Consider the following 16,791-nt stretch of genomic DNA (forward strand, 5'->3'; position numbering starts at 1 on the left):
TTCCCGACATCCTGAATGCCAAGTTTATCCTTGACCATTGGGGCTGATGGCCTATGTATACACGCTTGGTGGACACCTGAGGCAGGGCTATGAGAGTAGCACCTGATATATCTCCTGAGAAGCATGCCTGGAAGAGGAGAACATATTTAGGTATGGTGTACCTGGATGATGTGACTCTTAAGGAGGTTTATCTGGTGAAGTAAGCCAGAAACAGATTCACCTTTATGAATATTATGATCAGCTCTCTGGGTAAATAGGATCTCTGATATATTTGTAAAGACATTTGGTATTGGAGAGGAGAGGTCATACTCTATAATTCACCCTAATCAGGTCCTTCCTCTCCTCTACATACTGTCTGGGGTTTCTACCACTACCTGCTTGCACGATTTCTCAGTCTCCTTTGTCAGTTCACTCTGGCCATTCAACATTGGAGTTTTTCAAGCTCATCCTATACACTTTTCATTATGGCCTCGACACTCTCATTCCTTTACTTTCCGTCTGTAGCTGGTGACTCTCACGTTTATATCTCCAGCCCAGACATCTTTTATGAATCCTAAACCTACACAGCCACCAGCTTGGCTGCCACTTGGCTGCCTCTGGGGAAAGTCGTTTTCCAGGATGCTGCAAAGATGCAATGAAGATGAAGGCAAAGGAGAGGCTCAGAGATGTCCAGGTGAAGGTGTGGCCCCATTGACTTTGAGTTTGGGTCCAAGACAGGAGGTTGCTGGAAGTTTCCAAATGGCCTTACTAAGGGCTTTAAACTGCTTGTATGCATTCCTCCTGAGTATTGATATATGCCCTAGCTATAAAAAAGTGGTTCTATGCTACAAAATTGATCTATTCAGATATGGTAGGAGTTACCATCTCCATGTCCCTGGGACATTAGCACAGTGACTTTAGGACAACCTTTATGCCTGTTGCCTCATCATTATTTTTACTGATGTTATTTTTCCCACAAGAGTGTTGTGGTATAGATGATGGAGTCAAACATCACATGGCCAAGAGCATCTGTGCTAAAACATACCACAGTTGCTGCTGCTTAGCATAGCCATCTTTGTTCTGGACAAAATAAGTTTGGAACTCCCTGTGTGTGTGTGTGTGTGTGTGTGTGTGTGTGTGCGTGTACCTGTGTAGGTGCATGTGTATGTGGTAGATGCACATATACTCTTTCTGCTCGTCTTTAGTCCATCTGAAGTCCTGTAATCTCCCTAAACTCATCTTCAGAACTGAACACTTAATTCACCCATTTTCTCCTTCTAGTCAACTTACTCTACAGTGTTCCTTGTCTCAGGAGACTCCTCTCCATCAAAAACTCAGGGAACATACTTCTCTCTTTCCTCTCTCTTACACCTTCTTCCAGTACTTTGTCTTGCCATTTTGCCTCCTGGGTACACCTTGGGTCTACCGATTTCTCTCCGTCTTCATCACTGCCCTGGTCTAGACTACTAGCGGCTCTCTCTTGGATACTAGAAAACCTCCTAACAGATATCTTGGCATTGTCTTTTGACTTCTTTAATCTAGGATCAACAGAGAATCTGAAAAGATTTTACTAAAATTAAGAGCCATTCATGTTACCTTTCCTCACTCTTGCCTCACCTAGCTTGTGCTTGGAATCCTTCTGAGGCCTCCCATTGCTCTGACAAAGAAGACTTAAAGCCCTACCATGCCCACCAAGCCCTACTATGGCCTTCAAGTCCTACCATGAAGGCCCCTAAGCCCTTCCATGAAGGCCCCTAAGCCCTTCCATGGCCTTCAGCCCTACTGTGGCCTCCAGCCCTACCATGGCCTCCAAGCCCAGCTGTAGCCTCCAAGCCGTACTCTCATGGCCTCCAAGCCCTGCTCTGAGAGCCTACAAGCCCTACTTTGTCCTCCAGCCCTACAATGGCCTTCTGGTTCCACCTACACCTTAGTCCTAATGTGTTTCACTACTCCCTGTATTCACTTATCACTGGTCTCTATCAGTTCCCAGAAAATTACAGACTCTTTGCTGCCTTGGAGACTCACATAAGATCAGCACTCTCTATGGGATGTTCTTCCATCCTCTTCTCCTGACTTATATGTACTTCCCCTTTACATCTTAGCTCAAACATCACTTCCTCAGAACCATCATCTCTAGATCCCCGAGTCTGGGTCAGCTTTCTCTGTAACCGCTATACCTGTAACATGCATATATATATATATAACTTGTTCAATGTCTGTTTTACTACCAGATGAGAAATTCCATGTGAACAAGGACCACCAAAGTCCTGTCCATAGTTTTATTTTCATTGCCTTCTGCAATGTGACATATATAGTAGGGCCTAAATAACATTTTGTTGGATGGGTGCAGAGATGAATGGATGGATAGTAAGATGGATAGGAAAATGGTCTGTGCCAACTTTTTTTTAATGAAAAAATGGATGATAAATGATATCAAATGCCTTTGGAACCTCTGTTGATTAATCATGCATTTTTTTTTATCTGTGCTACAATCCTTCCAATTTTTTTTCATGGCTCTTTTTGTTTCGAATGTAATTTTATCGAGGAATATTCATAAACTATGCAGTCCATCCAGAGTGTACAATCATTGGCTCACAGGATCATTGCATGGTTGTGCATTCATCACCATGATCAATCTTGGATCATGTGCATTACTCCAGAAGAGAAATAAAAAAGGAAAAAGAAAACTCACGACATCCCATACCTTTTCTTTCTTCCCTTATCGGCCCCTAGAATTGCATCCTACCCAATTTAAAGTCATGCAATAAAGATAAGTTAACTAAGATAGTGTATTATTGTCAGAGATAAATATATAGATCAATGGATCAGAATAAAACATCCAGAAGTAGATCCATATAAACATGGGGAACTGACTTTTTTTTTTTTACTGTATAGGTATACAATCATTATTAGAGATTGGGGCTACTTGATTACAGCACAGCAATTTCCCTATTTCCTTTGCTATTCTAGTATACTAGAAACTAAGAAAGAAATATCTATATAATAAGTTAGTAGTCATAATCATTTGGTAAATCTGAATTTCTCTATTGCATCTCCTCCCTCTCATTCTCTATTATACCTTCTCCCTCTCATTTAATCATTCTCTCAATCTTCAGGGATATCTGAACAATGACCATTTTAACTTCTTCATGCAGGAAAGGGGTGTTGACCTTATGGGGTAGAGGTATGAAATTCATTGATGTTCTTGGCGAGATAGTACCTCGGGTTTCAAGGCTTACCTGGCATAGGAACAATCTGGAGGCCTTTAGTTTCTGAAAAAATAAACATACTAAGTATAACACTTTTAGAGACTTAGATAGAGTCCAGGGCATTCTTTAGGGTTTTCAGGAATACTGTTTGCTGGGTCTTGGCATACTGTAGCCATTTGTAATTTTTTGGCTGCAGCTTGCATAAGAGGAAACTCCAGAATGACCTCTCAGTTAGTTTTGAAATGTCTTGGCCACTGAATCTTTATTTTGTTCCATTTCTTTTTCCTTTTGGTCAAGAAGGCATTCTTAAGCCCATGATTCCAGGGCCAGGCTTATCCCTGGAAGTCATGTACCGTGATGCCAAGGAGAGTCAATCCCTGGGAGGCATGTCCCACTTTGGGGGAGGGTAGTGATTTTATCTATAGAGTTGGCTTAGAGAGAGAGGTCACATCTGAACAACAAAAGAGGTTCTCTTGGGGTGACTCTTAGGCATGGTTATAAGTAGGCTTAGCTTTGCCATTGCAGAGTTAAATTTCATAAGGGCAAGCTTCAAGATGCAGGACTTGGTCTGTTAAATTGCAAGTCCCTAATGCTTGAGGGAATATCAAGAATCCCTCGGGTGGGGAAAATTAATAGTACCACATTTTCCCCCAGCTCCTCAAGGAGATTTTGCAAACGCTTTTTTATTTTCTGCCCAAAATACTCTGGAATGTTTTGGGGTATCACCTTAACCTGTTCAAAATAACAAGATCTCTTCCCTATTCTAGGTTCTGTGTAATTATGTTGTTTAGATAAATGGACCTGACAAGTTAAATTAGATAGTGTGCTGTGGAAATAATTAGATTTCGGACAAAATAAACATCACTTCCTTTGGTCTCACACAAAAGCTGAGGTTTTGAAATACGGGCAATACCATCCTTTATCCTGTATTCTGGTTTACCTTAGTCCTAACCAGATCTGTTTCATTCATATCTCTAATTGAAGTCTGATCTCTTTTTCAGCTTCTTTAACAGTCGCTGTATTCCTTCCATTGCTGTTTCTTTTACTATGCCACATGCCATTCTTTCTCCCCAAAGAATCTCTTGCTTCTAATCTTAATTTTCTCAGCCCCTTATTATGGCAGATCATCATTTCATAAGTATTGGATTTTGCTAATATGATCTTCTGAGCTTTTTCTCAATAGAGGCATTTGATAATAATCATCGAAATGATTCTTTTACTATGCCACATGCCATTCTTTCTCCCCAAAGAATCTCTTGCTTCTAATCTTAATTTTCTCAGCCCCTTATTATGGCAGATCATCATTTCATAAGTATTGGATTTTGCTAATATGATCTTCTGAGCTTTTTCTCAATAGAGGCATTTGATAATAATCATCGAAATGATTCTGTCATGATGTGCCTGTGGATTTCAGTGTTGCTTTGTGCCTCTTAGGGAGAGAGGCATGAAAGTGACTTTGGATTAGGCAAAGCTGTTCTCACGAGCAAAGGCTGAAATCTTTTCCTTTTGAAGGCCAGCAGTTTCCATCTCTGTTTGGAAATCTCGTTTGAGTTCATGTATTCAGATGTTTCACAACCTTTTACTGATCCCTTTCTGTGTGACAAACTCTGTGCCTGGCTGTAGATGAATCAGCTCAAGTTACGTGGACACTGAAGCCCTCCAGTGGTAACCCCTGGCACGTAGAATGAAATCTGAATTCCTTGCCTTGGCATGCAGTGTTCTACATGTTCTAGCGTCTTCTCTGAACCTTTTCCCTCTCTATCAGAATGCTTGAGACACACTTATCATTTTTCAGTTTTGTGTACATGCCACATTTTTCCAATACTCAGGACCTTTGCACATGCTGTTCCTTCTTGCTGGGATGTTTTTTCTCCACTCTTGGCTGATTCCTCAGGTATCAGCTGCAGTGACACCTCCCCAGGGAATCTTCCCATGTTGGTTATAATGAAAGGACCCTTCATTGTTCTTCCAGCATCCTGTTCTTTTCTTCCCGAGTCCTATCACACACATGTTTACAGATCATTTATTCCAATCCTACTCCATAGCTGAGTGACTCTGAGGCCTTAACCCCTCTCCCTCAGTTTCCTCATCCTGAACATGGGGACCAGCATGAGAGTTAACTGGGGTGATGCCTGTGTGCATGTACAATGTCTGCACATAATAGAGAGTGACCAATGCTTGTTCCCCTCTTATTTTCTAGTTCTTATAGTCTCTGGTTTTAAGTCTGCCTTAGAATTGTGCCCTACCCTTCAAGCTTACACCAGCCCAGATGGTGCTGGAAACTTGCATCTGTCCAGAGGGGCCTAAATACCCCTGATGCATTGCTGCCAGGAGAGCTTGAGCACCTTTGCCATCTTAACTCTGTTCACTGAATGCTACACAGGAGCCATTGTCATACTCTTTTCTTCATCCCTTTCCATGGGAAAAGCCTTCAAGCTAGTATTCCAGGCTTCAGAACTGTTTTCCCCACTACCTCGTCTTAATTGAGGCTGTCACAGAGGAATGGGGGCTGCTATATCCACAAGCCCTCTCTCCAGGTCTCTGTCCTATCAACGGAACTGACTACAACCACTAGTGTTTCCTAGCCTTGCCTCCCCTATACTTGCCATGGATTTCTACACAGCAACCCTGGGGTACAGCCCTGGGCCCCAAAGGAGGTTTTCTTGGGGGGAGCCCTGAAAAAAGCTGCGAGTACTACAAGTGTCTTTTTTAAAGGACAGAGGCTGGAGGTAATAGGTCTTGGAGAGTTTCCAACTCTTTCCTTCTGATACTTGTAGGACATTATGTCAAGTGTTGGAACTCAGGCTAGAAATCCAGGTGCATAAGAAATGCTGCATTTATTTCTCTGTATCAGCTTGAATCTGACCCTGAGCCCCAGGGAGTTGAGAAATTAAATCTTAGTCAATGTTGGGGCTCCCCCTTCTCTAGGGTTCTGGAAATGTCCTAAGCCTTAAGGTGTACATTGTGGTTTCTTCTGAGAAACCTGTGCAGTTGCATTCCCCTGAGGTCCCTTCGGGTCTGGTGATTTTGCTGTGTCTTTTCCAGGCTTGTTTCCCTTGCCCCGGGGCCAGTCAGCCCAGGGGCACTTCCCAACATCCCCTGTGGGACCCCCACCTCCCCAGGGACTGGCACTGAGCAGTGCAGGGCTCGCAGATCCAACACTGTCCTCTTCTCAGTTTGGGGGAACATCTCCCCTCACCTTCTTAGCCCTCAAGGCACACTCCTCTTGACCCAAACTTATCAAACCCACAGCCTAATCTCTTCAGTGAGTTTAGACTTTAAAAAAGAAAGGAGGAAAGAAGGAGCCTTTGAATTCTCTCTATCCTGCAAAAATTTCCAGGACTGAGAAATACTAAGAGCCTGGTTGCCTGGTTGGATGGACAGGAGGACATCCACCCAGGGATGCAGCCATGCAGACATGAATACTTCACCGAATCACTGTACCTTGGAAGCAGGCCCAGTCTCCAGGACAGCAGTGGCTTTTCCTTCATGCCACTTGCCCTTGGCTGTGAGCTCCATCTGATGTCCATATGAAGAGGGTTTGGGGTCAGCCACACATCTGTACCTCAACCTCAACCCCTGACCAGGTCACCTTTCCACACTAGAACTCACACAGAAGTGCTGTAAAAGTTTTGGGACATTTGCTTTCATTTAAGGGAACTGTGTACCCATCCTATCCAAGAACTGGATTAGGCGTTTTTCCAGACATTGTATCATCTCATCTGCATACCATCCTTTATTTCCTCCTCATTATTTAGAAAACTGAGTTCCAGAGAGGTGAAGTGACTGGTCTAAGGTCATGTAAGTTGTATGTGCAGAGCAGGCATGCTGAAACTTCAGGGTCAAGAATTATGTATTGTGCCAAACTAAGCATCTTTCAAAATTACTTCTATTTATAGTCATGATTTATGATTGCAAAGATAATGCATATTCATTGTAGCAAATGTTCACAATGGAGGTAGCTTAAAGAACAAAAAAAAAGTCTTATATGTACACAAACTCACATATATAGCTATTCTTCTACCTAACATTATTTTTGAGCATTTTCTCATGTCATTAAATATTTCTTGAAAACCTGTTTCCTAAAGGCTTCATAGTTTACCATTACAGCAAATATTCTATGATTTATTTAACCACCCTGCATTGTTGCATTTTAAGTTCTTTCTTGTTTCTTACTCTTAAATTCCATTGCAGTGAGTGTCTTTGCACATGTATCTCTGTACTCATCTCCAATAGGAGTTATCAAATTTACCTTTGGGTATATGTTCTGTATTCCCTTGTGTATCCCAGAGTGGGTTGTATTATTTTTGAGATCTTAGCACAAATATTATCCACATGTCAAACATGTAATCTTGGAAAATGGTCCATGAGTTGATGCTTTGTAAATTCCAAAGTGCTAAAGACATGTTGGGAACTGATAATGAGCCCCTGTGTCCATCTTCTTGTCACTCTTAGCACACTAGATGGCGGCCTTTGGGTATTAGCAGGAATTATATTCAGAATAGTAATCAACCAGTTTGGTCTCACCAGGGCTTCTGGGATGAATACCAAGTCTGTTTATAGTCTGTGAACTGAACTAGCCTCTGTTCTTTTTGCAGGCAGGGACAATGTTGTAGTTGCATCTGTAACCCACTGCCTGGGACATAGTAGCTGCTGGTAAATATTTGTTAAATTAATTGCTCTTATCAATAATGGAACTGTCTCATGGTATGATGCCAGCATCTATCCCCAGCTTTGGCCACCTCATTTGGCCTTTTCCTTTCATTCCCCTTCCCCTTCTGTGTAATCACAAGAGAGGGTCTTTGTGCTTTAGTTTTTGCAGCTCAGCCTCCAACCCTGCTTCCTGATTTTGGAACTCTCCCCTTATGTTGAGTCTGGGTGGACACAGGGCTCTGTGGAAGCCAAGAGCATGGATCCTCACCACTTCCTGGAGCTGGATGTGGCTGGGCATGTGACCTGAGCTTGGCCAGTTGGGCCCCCAGCCTAGAACCTTTCATCTGGGAAGGATGAGCCATCAACCAGAGGCCCGTGGGGTGGGGTGTCTACTGGTAGGGGTGTATCCGGGTCACAGTGTCTGTACTAAAAGAGAGTTGTTGGACTTCCTATTTCTCAGTCCTCCAGAAATGCCTTGGTTTCTACTTGTTTCTCAAGCTGGGCCCTCCAGCTTCTTATTGATGATATCCTTCCAAAACAATACTAGTTGTTCAAAAGCCGGAGTTGAATTCTCTTGTTTCCAACCCCAGTGGGTTATACCTTTATGCTTCTGACCTTGCTGACCCCTCTGGCTGGACTGCACCTTCTGTTCCCAGGCCTCTGGCCTCTCCAACCAAGACAAAGCCCTGGCCAGAGGTCACTCTTCCAGGAGCCCTTCCCTGATTCTTGGTCCAGAGCCCTGGCCTCTCCTCTGTGCTCCTGGGGCTGAGTTTACCACAGTGTGCTCTCGCTGACTCTTCCCTGGGGCTGGGGAAGGTGGGCAGTGTGTGGACTAAATCAGTGTCCTAAATTAGTGTTAGGAAAGTGAGGAATGAATTGATATAGGAATAACCTCAGGGGAACCTTCCAGGGGGCTGCTGTTTTCTTTGACATTTTCTCTGTGCCTGGAGCATCTGTACTCAGGGCTGGAGGTACTCTCCTTTGCCCAGCTGAAGGAGGCTGTGGTTAGGATGGCACATTGGGCCAGACCTGGGGTAGGGGGAAACTGATCCCAGGAGCCTTGGGGCAAGTAACGAGAATGAGGGGATTGGCTCTTCCTTCACCAGAGAAAGTGATACACTTTTGCAAATACGATCACAAATGGGCTGCCCCCCTGGAACGATGGGATGGACCCCAAAACTGACCTAATGTTTTCTTGTGGGCCTTTGATAAAATTATCTGGAACTGTAGGCCTTTAAGTGCCCCTGATGAGTGCTGATATTGTCATTGATTGGGTTGTATCTATAAATGCTTATGTTCCTATTTAGCCACTGTTTAGTAAAAACATTTTCTTCCCTTTTTAATGATAAAATACTGTATGCTCATTGTTAAATATGCTGAACTTGTATATATAAATTAACATTCTCCACTCCTATCTCAGTCCCCTCAAATGGCCACTATTAACAGGTAGACAAATAGCCTTCCAGAGACAGAGAGAATAAGATAAAGGGAAGGAAGGAGAGAGGGACAGAGGGAATACATGCTTGTGAGAATAGTAATACATGCTTCCATAGCAGGGAAGAGACCTTTATGTGGTGCTTATTATTAGGTGCCAAGTACTACTCTAAGTACCCGTAAATAGATTAATTTACTTAATCTTTACAACAGTCCTCTGATATAGATGTTATTACTGTGTGCATTTTAGAAATGAAGAAACCTGAAACACAGAAAAATTAGATGACTTTCCCAGGGTCAGAGCCAGACAAGCATTTGCCCGTAGGAGGTCTGATTCCAGGTGAGCTCTGGACCACTTTCTCTCCCGAGGATGTAAACCATGCAAGAGACCAGAGTTCACAGACAGGCCTGCCATCTCCAGTATTCAGGTCTGGTTTTCACTCTCCAGGGCTGCCTGGTGTTCCATAAATAAAACCGTTTATTTAGCTAACACTCAGGGACTGGCAGTGGGAGAAGAATCGACAAAAGCCAAACAGCACCCCATAGGCCCAAGCCAAAAGCAAGATCTTTGCCCTCAAGCAGCTCCTAGAAAAGTTCTAACAAAGTGCCCAATATTATGGGATGCTCACTCACATACTTTGAACTACAAAAGCCATAATTGGGGAAATGACAATCGCCTGCAATGAGCCCAGTCATGGCTAGTTTGGGGTGTTTACAAGGATCATAGAACTGGTGGGAAAAAGAAGGCCAGGAGATTTAACACAGATTTAGTGGTAATTCTGTAGGGTTGATCGGGTAGTGACACGTGCAAGTTGTCACTGAAAAGCAACTGGTGATCAGAATACAGAACATCAGAGACACGGGAAAAGGTACCTGTCGTGAAACCCATGTGGGGCTCACCTTGACGTCCTGTTTTCTTCAACATCATACCTGGATTCAAAAAGTATTGAATCCAAACATTGTGGTTGAAAGTAAAGACAGTGTGGACTTATGACTTGTGTAATGCACCTTAAAAAGTGGTTCTTTCAAAGCCACAGACACTGATATCAATGACATATATGGAGAGTTTGGATAAAAATGTTCCATAAATGTAATGGATAAGCAGTAAAATATGATTCGAAACGAACACATAATTACCCCTTACTAGACAGGATTATAAGGTTTTACTTGTTTTTAACTCACTTCATACTTCAACAACCCTTGTGAGCTGGGTGCTTTTATTATCCCTGTTATACAGAGAAGAAATCTGAGGCCCCGAATGTTAAATAATTTGCCTGAGAGCAGACGGCTAGTAAAGGGGCTGTTGAGGTTTGAACCAAGCAGCCTGGTGCCTGAGCCTTGCCTGTAACCACTATCTATTTTTAAATTAGTATATTTTATAAAAGTTGTGGGTTTTTTTTTTTTTTTTTTTTGCTTTTTTTTGTTTTTTTACTTGGGCAGGCACCGGGAATCAAACCCAGATCCTCTTGCATGGCAGGCAAGCATTTTTACCTGCTGAGCCACTGTGGCCCGCCCTAAAGTTGTGGTTTTTAAATATTTATGTGTAATTAAGTCATGTATTACATATCCTAAGTAGACATTTGACTAATTCGCCTCCACGCCTAAGCTTTTGTACATTAAAGTTATCTGAAAACCATTTTGGAGGGAGATTTTCTGTCTGGGAAATTGGGGGTGGGGGGATACCCAACTTTTATTCACTGAGGGCCAGTCATCCCATCACATGGCTGATTGGCTAAGTCCATCAGTATTGCTAATGAAGAGAGGATGCAAGCATAAGAGAGCAAATGTAAGGGTGTAATGTTTTGGTGTGACTTAAGTTCAGTGCTTCAACACGCAGTTCCCGCCCTTCCACCCATCCACCTGTCCACCCATCCACCCGTCCACCCATCCACTCATTCACCCATCTACCCATCCATTTATCTTAACACCCATCATTTTTTTTAATGATGTCACCTTCTATTGGAGGGGAGTTAATTTGTCTCCATTAAAGCACCTGCAGTCTGCCATGCACTAGGCCATAGAAAAGAGATTTTTTTCTCATCTGTCTCTTGTGAAAACCCCATGAAGTAACCAGAGTTTCCCCAATGCAGGGAAGAGGAAACAGGCTTGGAGAGTTCGAATGACTTGCTCAAGGCCACTCAGCTAATAAATTGTTGAGCTGGGATTTCTATGCGGTTCGTTGAAGTGTAACCTCTGCCCCTTCCACCATCTTGCATTTCTCTCTGGAATCATCACATTCCTAATGGCTTTAAGCTCTATCTAAAAATATGAGTAATATGTATTCGTATTTTTATGCTGTCTACCCACAGTATTGGAGGAATTGTAGTTGCAGAAAGGTCAGCAGATGTGGTGTGCTGTGCAGTTGACAAGGAGGGTAAACAGACATCCCTCATGGCCCAGCTTCATGAAGAATATTCCCTGTTGTGTCCACTGGGGAACCTTCTGGGTCCAGAGGACCAGCCCTTTGCTGGCATGGCCCTTTGCTGGCATGGCTCTCTCTGTCCATTGCACATTAACTCACTCATTCTTGTGGGACCACTGAAAAGTATCCAGCACATGGAACTGGCTGAGTCTCATTTCTGTGCTATCTGGGGGACACTGGAACTTGTTGACTTCCACATGTCTCTCCTGTGTCTGGGAAACTGTTTCTCAGCCTCCAGGGGCAGATAGAGATGGAGAGGTAAGGAGCTACTTCTGACTCAGTTTGAGTAAATGTTCTGCCTTTATTCTTTGGTGTTACCTGAGGTATCTGGGCCGAGGCCTGCCCTAGGATGATTCAGGTGATGAACAAGGCCTGACAGTGCAAGGCTGGTTCTGCCAGCCTCTCTCTTACCTTGATGTCCTAACTCCTCTCCTCACCTGATGTTCTTAGTGGGCCAACCTTCCTGCTGCATCAGGTCCAGGGCATAAAACCAGAAAGAAACAGGTGCCTTTTGTTAGTTTCTCTCTCATCTTTGATTGCTAGTGGTGTGATGTCTTGTTTTCCATCTCCTTTTATTGTAAACGGACCATCTCTTCTTGATGCTTTGGCATTGTTTCTTAAAATGTGGCCTACAAATGAAAAAGTTAGAATGGCCATAGCCCAAGTACCCCTAAAGAGTAGGGGAAAGATCAAAGGTGATGGTGGGGCTATACAGAGAAGGTCACGTTTAGCAAATGAGTGTGAATGCTGAATCATTAGATTGATATATCTTTTAGTCTCCAGTGTCTTAGAGCAGCTAGAAGTAAAAACCTAAAATTGTAGAATTGTAACCCATACAAAACTATCTGTTCTACAAGTAATTGTGCTGTGCTTTGAAATTTATTGCTTTTTTGTGTTTATGTTATTTTCCACAAAAAAGAAAAAAGTCAATTGTGATGCTAAAAAAAACATTTATGTCTTCTAGCCTCCTTTATTCTGGAGAAGCTAAAAGGAAAATTCTGAGAGGAGCATATGTAGCCCATGACAAACTCTGGGGTCTGTCCTGTAACTACTTGTTGAAGAGTGCTTTGAAAACTATTGCTTTTGTATTTCTTTGCTTTGTATGTACGTTATAGTATACAATAAAAAAAAAAACACCAAAAAAAGATGTGGACTGCAGAGCACCTGCATCAGAATCATCTGATAGGACGTGGTGGATTAAAAGCAGAGACCTTGGAGACAATTTGACTTGAATCCCAACTCTACCATGAACTATTATGGCCTTGGGCAAGTTACTTGAAGCTTCCCTGGCTCAGTTTCCCATCTGTAAAACGGGGGTATGAGTGGATTCTGTTTTACTGAGTGGCTGTGCAGTGCCAAACGCATTAACATAAAAACTATAAATGTGTTCTTAGCACACATACTCAGTGCCATTAATGTGTTATGATGTTATTTCTATTAAAGCACAGACCCCCCGCCCCCAGCCCTACTGTCTAAGGAGGGTAGGGCCTGACTATCTGCTTTTTGCCCAAGTAGCTCAAATGATTTTAATGGCTTCTGAAGTTTGACAGCCAGTGCCCTAGGTGTTTGGGATGGTCTCATGGGCTAGTCCAAGAATGGAGCGTAAATGCACAGTGTTGTTTGTGGGAGAGAATGTGTTCCAAATCCCCCCAGCTGTCCTAAACAAATGCCCTTTTTACCTCTTAGAGTCACTTGGTGCTGGATCTGGTAAGGTTTTTGTACGGTGCTGCAGCCAGCTGGGCACCTGTCCTGTCCTGCTGTGTGTGTGGTTGTTTGACCTCTCAACTCCCGAGCTTTTTTTTTTGGGTTGGCTGCTGCTGTGTTGTGGCTTCAGCACCACCATTTGATGCTCACTTGGGAACTGGCTTCCTCTAGTAGGGCAGCCCCCTTTGGACTGTTGAGGTTTGGTCTCCTGGGAGAGCTGTTGGGCTCCTCCCTCTGAGTCCAAGAATGTGCCCCAACTCAGCAGTCTTTCTTCTGGGAGCAAGCTGCACCTGTCTCTCTCTGGAAGCCGAGGGATGTAACCTTTATCATGGCTCCCCTGAAGAACTCAGGAGTCTTGGGTTTAGTGCAGAAGGTCTGAACTTGGCTTGATGATCAGGTAGGCCTCACCAGAATCCTGGCTACTAGCTTGTGACTTTGGGCAAGAGACTTAGCCATCACATCTGCTCCTCCTCCAGTCTTCCTTGTTTCCAAGGACAATCATCTACTCAGGGTAAAATGTGGATCTTATCCTTAATTCTTCTGGTTCCCTCAGCCCACGTCTGACAAATCAGGTAGGTGCTAACTCAGAACTTCAGCCGGTGTCTGTGCAGTTCTTTCTGAACACCACACAGTCCAAGCTATCACCTCTTGCCCAAATGATGACTCGTGCATCTAAGTCTCTCTCAACTTCTTCCCTCTCATGCTCCCACTTAAACCCATTCTCTATGCAGCAGCAGAGTGGATTTATCATTGATAGACTCGTGCCAGTGCTCAGTTTCATTCCCTTCCCCACCTTCCCACCTCATTCAGAGGCCTTTATGAACACATTCAGTCTCACGCCTCCAGTCTCATTTTCCATCACTGCCCCCTACCCCAGCCTGCATGCTCCTCAAATGCATCCTTTGTTCATTGTTCAGGACCTTTGCATCTGCTCTTTTCTCTACTTGGAATGCTCTTTCTTTGTCTCCACCCATGTCTGGTCTCCTCTTCTCATTAAGGTTTCAGCTATGTCACTTCCTCATGGAGGCGTCTCCCTATCACCCATTTAAAATAGCCCCTTGGTTACTTCCTACCACTGTATACTGTGTTGTTGTCATCACAGTACTGGTTATTATCAGTGATTCCTTTTCTACTTATTAATTAATTAATTACCTGGAATGCAAACTCCCAGTCAGATGCAGCCTCTTTGAGAGTGAGCCTGGTGGCCTTGTCTTCTCAGTGTCTAGATAGGGTCTAGACAAGACTAGATGCCAAACAATTGTTTGTAGAAGGAATGAAGGAAAGAAGGAACCTCTCTCTCCTCATCTTTAAATGGACCACCCTCTACTGTGTTCTCCGATGAACATGCAACTGGAATTTTTTCTCTCTCTATATTTTCCATATGATTAGGTCAGAATATTACTTTTAGGGTAGATCAAACCCACGAATTCTTTAATAAATTGGCTTGAAGCAAAGAAATTTATTAAAAAATCATGACTTTTAAAAGAATTTGAAGTAAGTGAATTGTCAACACTTACGTTATTTAGAAATTGTGGTTTTCTACAACAGCGCTCATGAGACCACGGAAAGCACTGGGCTAGCCCTGTGGTTTGGCAGAAAGTTTAGGAAGTTGGATTCATGTGACTTGCCCAGTTGCTGAGGTGGTTCTGTTCTGGACCCTAAATCTGAAGATGTGGGATCCAAGGCTGTTGTGAGCCACATTCCTATGCCTTGAAAAGAGACTGGAAGGAATCCCACCCAAATGCTGACAGTGGTTGCCTCTGGGAGACAAAATGACAGGCCAGATCTTTGTTTTTCTGCTTCTGTATACATTTTTGCAAATTACTAGTTTTCCGCATTGAGTATTTATCACAAAGAGGAAATTAAATACAAAAAAATAGCAATACCGTGATGCTCAACTAGGCAAGGCCTTAGTGCCATTCAAAGAGACTTGGACTAAATGTAAAGTATGCTGAGTTCTGGTCCTGGTTTCGCCACTTAACTTGTTCTATGATGTGTGCGAACCATTGTCCCTCTGTGGAACTTATTTATCTCCTATTTGTGAAATCAGGAGTTTGATCCTTTCTAACTCAGAGTTGTTTGTTTTGTAAAAGTAAAGGAAATATTTGCAGCTGGGCCACAGTGGCTCAGCAGACAGAATTCTTGCCTGCCATGCTGGAGACCTGGATTCGATTCCTGGTGCCTGCCCATGTTAAAAAAAAAAGTAAAGGAAACATTTGTAAATGTAGAAATTAAGTAACACATTTATGAGATAAAATGTCGGTGAAAGATCCTATGGTCCTAGTGCCCCATTTGTCTGTCTGTCAGGCATAAGTTGCCTGTGATTCCTTGACAGGGGAATTTGTCTCCATGTGTATATAGAAACAGGATACCTGAGGGACTATCCATCCCTAAAAGCTTAGACTTGCCCAGGAAGATAAATCTCCCAATCGAACTTAAGTTGTTCTCTGTTCTCATGCAGCCTCACAGAGCTGCAATAAGCTACTACAAGTCCCATTAATATAACGTGTACATCTTAAGAATTTATTTCCCACAGTGGCTGATTAGTGAGGCATTTGGTCGTTTATAGATTTCTAAAAAGACCTGCTTTTTTTCCCCACCCTTAATCCACTCAGTTTTGCCACTGTGCTGTGTGCAAATAAAATCACACTTTATCTTTGGAAAGCAACAGTTATTTGAGCAAACTGGTGTTTTTTGTTTTTATCTTATTTTATTTATTTTATTTTTTTAACTTTTTAAAATTGTATAATGTAATAAATATATATAAAGCAAAGAAATTCAAAAGCAATAATTTTCAAAGCACTCTTTAACAAGTGGTTACAGGATGGATCCCAGAGTTTGTCATGGGCTACCTTACGATCTTCTCATAGTTTTCTTTCTAGCTGCTCCAGAATATAGGAGGCTAGAGGGCTTAAATATTTTTCTATCATCACAATCGACTTTTTTTTCCTTCTTTTTTTTGTGAAAAAAATGACATATATACAAAAAAGCTATAAATTTCAAAGCACAGCACCACAATTAGTTTTAGAACATATTTCAGACTTTGACATGGGTTCCAATTTCACAATTTTAGGTTTTAAGTTCTAGCTGCTCTAAAATACTGCAGACTAAGAGATACCAATTTAATGATTCAACATTCATATTCATTGGGTAAATCCTGTCTTCTCTATATAGCTCTACCATCACCTTTGATCTTTCCATCCCTCCCTTTAGGGGTGTTTGGGCTATTTCAATTCTAAATTTTTGGTTTTGGAAGGGTCTGTTGCTAATATGGGGTAGGGAGATGGAACTATCTGATGTTCTGGAGAGGCTGGGCTAGGTTTCAGGACTTATCTGGACCAGGGACCCATCTGGAGGTTGTAGGTTTCTGGAAAGTTACTCTAGTGCTTG

General features: G+C 42.7%; 1 protein-coding gene across 10 annotated transcripts in view; it reads left to right on the plus strand.

Moving 5' to 3' along the window:
- PTPRT (protein tyrosine phosphatase receptor type T) overlaps window positions 1–16,791 on the plus strand; it is a 1,205,819-nt gene that overhangs the window by 393,476 nt on the left and 795,552 nt on the right. The window lies entirely within an intron of this gene.

The sequence above is a fragment of the Tamandua tetradactyla genome, chromosome 1, assembly GCF_023851605.1.
Source record: "Tamandua tetradactyla isolate mTamTet1 chromosome 1, mTamTet1.pri, whole genome shotgun sequence".
Lineage (NCBI taxonomy): Eukaryota > Metazoa > Chordata > Mammalia > Pilosa > Myrmecophagidae > Tamandua > Tamandua tetradactyla.